The sequence below is a fragment of the Martes martes genome, assembly GCF_963455335.1.
Source record: "Martes martes genome assembly, chromosome: 7".
Lineage (NCBI taxonomy): Eukaryota > Metazoa > Chordata > Mammalia > Carnivora > Mustelidae > Martes > Martes martes.
The window spans coordinates 22,896,075-22,900,512 of NC_137894.1; the positions used below are offsets into that span (position 1 = coordinate 22,896,075).

The following is a 4,438-nucleotide window of genomic DNA, read 5'->3' on the forward strand; positions in this document are numbered from 1 at the left end:
GGACATTGCTTTAAGATAGACATAGTTCTATTTCACTGAGTAATCGGTGAATTTGAGATTTAAAAAAATGACTTTGTTGGGGCACCTGGGTGGCTCAGTGGGTTAAAGCCTCTGCCTTCAGCTCAGGTCATGATCCCGGGGTCCTGGGATTGAGCCCCACATCGGACTCTCTGCTCAGCGGGGGGCCTGCTCCCTCCTCTCTCTGCCTGCCTCTCTGCCTACTTGTGATCTCTGTCTGTCAAATAAATAAATAAAATCTTAAAAAAAATGACTTTGTTTTGTGGCAAATATTAGACTCTTGTTATAAAAGAGTAATTTAGTTTAGTCTAATTTTTCCAAATATTTAGATATTATTGATGTGTATATTTTCTTCTGAAGATGGTCTTGGAAACATTGATAAATAACATTTTCTTTTGTAAATGGAATTCTTGGGAACGTCCCTTGGACTTCACCAGATAGTAATAGAGAAACCATATTTTTAGTAATCTATATATAATAGTAAAACTGTTTTATAACATGCAGTCTTAATAGGATAAGAATATTTTACTTTGCTAAAATAATTATTAGCCAGTCAATTTTTGGGTCTATCGGATCTCAAGGGAAGGGAGAGCAGTGCACATTTGAAGGTTGTGCCCATGACACACAAAGATTTAGTAATATATGCCCTTTGAAATCTGTATAGCATGATACCCACAATTTGTGAATATTTTATTGCAAAATTTGATTACATACACAGCTCTTTGTGTATATAGGTACATTTATATTTCTATCTGTATTTTTTTCTCAATATGTTATTTTTCCTCTTTTTATTCCTGCCAGATAATGATGGATGCCTATGCCATCTCCAGAGAGTGAGATGACAAATTATTTTTAATCTGTGGTTCTCCATTGCTACCTGTGGTCTTTTGGACACCCTTGCAGGTATGACTACATTATCAGGAAACTGCATGATTACTGGGAAAAAAAATCCCAAGAGGGACAGCAGTTGATAGATCTTACTCTTCTTAAGCTTGATGACATTTGGTTGTAACTAAATATCATTAAAAACCCATCCAAGATCCAGGTAATATTGGGAACAATAACTGGGAGTTGTATCTGTGGGTCATGACAAGTCTTACCAAATGGGGGACTTCCTCAACAATCACTCCTAAAACAGAATCAACTTCTACAAGACCATTTACTAAGTTGCTTCTCAGGTCTTTATTTCTATGTTTGACTAATCAAATGGCTTTTAATTTCTTTTGACCTGATATTTTTAGTTTACTTTTGTGATACAAGTACCTATGGATTGCCAGGCATAGAATAGGTTCTCAATGAACTTTTATTGAATATAGATATATAAGTAGATTATTGAAGTGATTTTGTAAATAACCTAGCCAACTAAGCAGAAAATGATAAATGATGGGGGAAAAAGAAGCATGATTTTCAGTGGGATTCAAGCAATCCAGGCTGTCTTGGAAATGCACAGAAGAGAAAGGTTCTAATAAAATATGCTGATATTGAAATGTATAGAGTTACAGTGCAAATAGCTGTAGTTTCAGAGCTGTGTGAGAGTAAGAAGCAGCTCCCAAATGAAATCAATATGAAAGAGTACTAAAGAATAACTTTCCAGTATCCAGCTGATTAACCTTTTTCACTAGAAGTGGCCTTTCTCATTTTTCTCCCTCAGAAGATTACTTCTTTGGAACTCTTGGGAATGAATGATACCATTAATCTCTGAAACAAGACTCTTCACACAAGGAGACTGTGGTCTGAGGACCATGCTTTGAAGGTAATGTTTTGTCAGAATAGTCCTTGATTTCTAGGAGCAATCATATTTAAGTAGGAAAATAGATGTTAGTTTTCTGAAGATTGATGATTTGGCTATGTTCTAATTGAAGATTGATGATTTTGGCTATATTCTAATTGACTCAAGGGCCACAATGCATGGGAGTTGAGAGATACAGCTTCTCAGGTGGTGCAGTCTGTTAAGTATGCAACTCTTGGTTTCTGCTCAGATTGTTATCTCAGGGCCCTGAAACCAAGCCCTGTGTTGGGCTCCACACTCAGTGCAGAGTTTGCTTAAAACTCTCTCTTCCTCTCCCTCTTCCCTTCCTCTCTTCTCTCTTTCTCAAATAAATAAATAAATCTTTTTAAAAAAGAGATACAGCTTTTCTTATATACCTTCATAGATATTCTATATTTTTGTTAGTATGTTTATGGAGAATATGAAAGATTTCCCTAGCTTTTTTTATCCAATGAACTAAGCTCCTACTTGGCTGAATTCATTGTGTTAACAGAAAGTAGTTGTGTGCATGAGATTTAGTGGTTTTCAGTATCTATTAGACTGGAAGGAAGAATAATAGTTTTGTCTGAAATAATTGATCAAATGAATGAGTGACCTAGAATTTTAAGGTCCAATACAGAGAGAAAGAGATAGATAAAATTCTTAGGTAATTGGAGATGTCTATTAGTTCTTAGCTTGGTGAAGAAGAAAAACTAGCACTGATGTTGATTTAGGAAGGTTTAAAGTAATTTTTCTGGCCACATGGTGAACGCAGCAGCTAAAAATGTGGCTTTTTGTCCTCTGAGTAGATTCATACGTAGCACATGTAGAGGTAGAGTATATAAGGATTTCATAGTCCTCATGTGCTCCTTAGAAAATGTGTCTCTCACCTTTGCCATTTTTTCCCCTCTGTATCCTTGCAGGTGGTGACCACAAATATGAGGTCGATTTGTTATTGAGGGTGCCATTACTTCTACCACCAACTTCACCAAAACAATGATACATTCTTCTTTATGCTTGGCGATTCCTCTCTTTCCCGTGTTGCAGTGGACACCTCCTGCAGATAAGAAATGCTTAACTGAGAAATGCTCATGTTGGGATATCATCGATGAGACTTTAATTTGGGCATGGTGACTGTTTCCCTTGCTGCCACTTGACTCAATCCCAGGAGCCTCAGTAGAGGAAATATTATTATACAAGAAACTCAAAATGGTGGAATTTCTCAGTGCTCCCATAACTATACATTTATAATTTCCATTTGCCATATGGTAAAAATTTTAAATAAGATATATTAAAAAGAAACTGCACAAATTTTTTTCAAAAATTCAAAGCATATTTAAATATCTAATATATAAATTATGTGCCCTCCTCTCTGCCAGTTCTCTCCCCCAGAGTTTTCTTCTCTTAAGAGTTGTGTGCATTCTTTAAGTGGATAGATGCACACACACAGACACACATATACACAAACTATTTTGAGGGGTTCTGGAAGTGGGGCCATACTGTATACATTCTTCTGCAAATTGCCTTTCATTTTACAGTTTTAATACCCTTTTCTATTTCAGTAATATACATCTGTGTCATTTGTTGAATGACTGCATGACTGTTTTGTAGATGAAATATAATTAAATGTTATAAGAATTTCTCATCCATAGATATTTGTTAGCACAAAATTTTTGTGCAGTGAACCTCCCTATCAATAATTTTGCATTTGTCTCTTATATCATAATAAATTACTTAGCAGTTGAAATACTGGGATTATGCACATTTAAAATTATTACAAGATTTCCTTAAAATGTGGTAACAACTTTATCTTCAAATGGCAATGAATGAGTTTGCCAGCTTTCCCACAACTTCACAATGGATTTTATAAATATTTAAACTTTTTGCAAATGTGATAGCCCAAACTATTGTCTTAAATTGTATTTCTTTTGTTTTTGAGTTTGATCATTTTTTCATATGTTTATTAGCCATTTGTATTCTTTAATTTCCTCTTTATGTCCAATTTTGGGGGTGGAGGTTTAATCTTCTAATTTTGAAGAGCTCATTTATTATTGAGAAAAAAAGGTTTGGATTGTCAAGCTTTACAGAAATTTTTTATGCATTTTTAAACTTTATTTTTGTTATAAGAATGTGTATGACTGTTATATGTCCAAGTATAACCATGTTTGCTTTAATGGCTTATGAGTTTCATGACATTTTGGAAAAATATTTATACTGATTTCATAAAACCGTTCACCTATGTTAACTTTTATTCTTTTGTCTTTCTTTTATTCAAATTCTTAAATCATGAGAAATTTTTTTGATTTGAAATCTTAAAGTTGCTAAGTTATTTGCCATTACTTGCGATTATTTGCCAATAATTGCCCATTTATCTGTAATGCCATCTTGCACATGTGCTGTATTCTCATCTGTGACTGGCACCATTTTTGTTCTGTGGATCTGTGTGTCTCTTCTTCTGCCTCCTGTTTCATGTGTCTTCTCGTTCGAAGAAATTACAGTTTAGACTGCAATTTCATCAACTTTAATAAATTAATTTAGGGGAGAATTTGGTTTTTAATAATATAAGTCTTCCTACCCAAGAATAAGGTATGTCTTTCTTTTTATTAAACAATTTTAATAATGTTATTATTTTCACTTTGTGATGGGGGTTTTCTTTATTTTCTCTCTTGATAG

General features: G+C 34.1%; 1 long non-coding RNA gene across 1 annotated transcript; it reads left to right on the top strand.

Moving 5' to 3' along the window:
• Positions 1-819: 819 nt before the first annotated feature.
• Positions 820-4,015, top strand: LOC308345368. The gene is made up of 3 exons (XR_013967061.1): positions 820-921; positions 1,670-1,771; positions 2,689-4,015. It is a non-coding gene; the product is annotated as an uncharacterized lncRNA (long non-coding RNA).
• Positions 4,016-4,438: the final 423 nt, after the last annotated feature.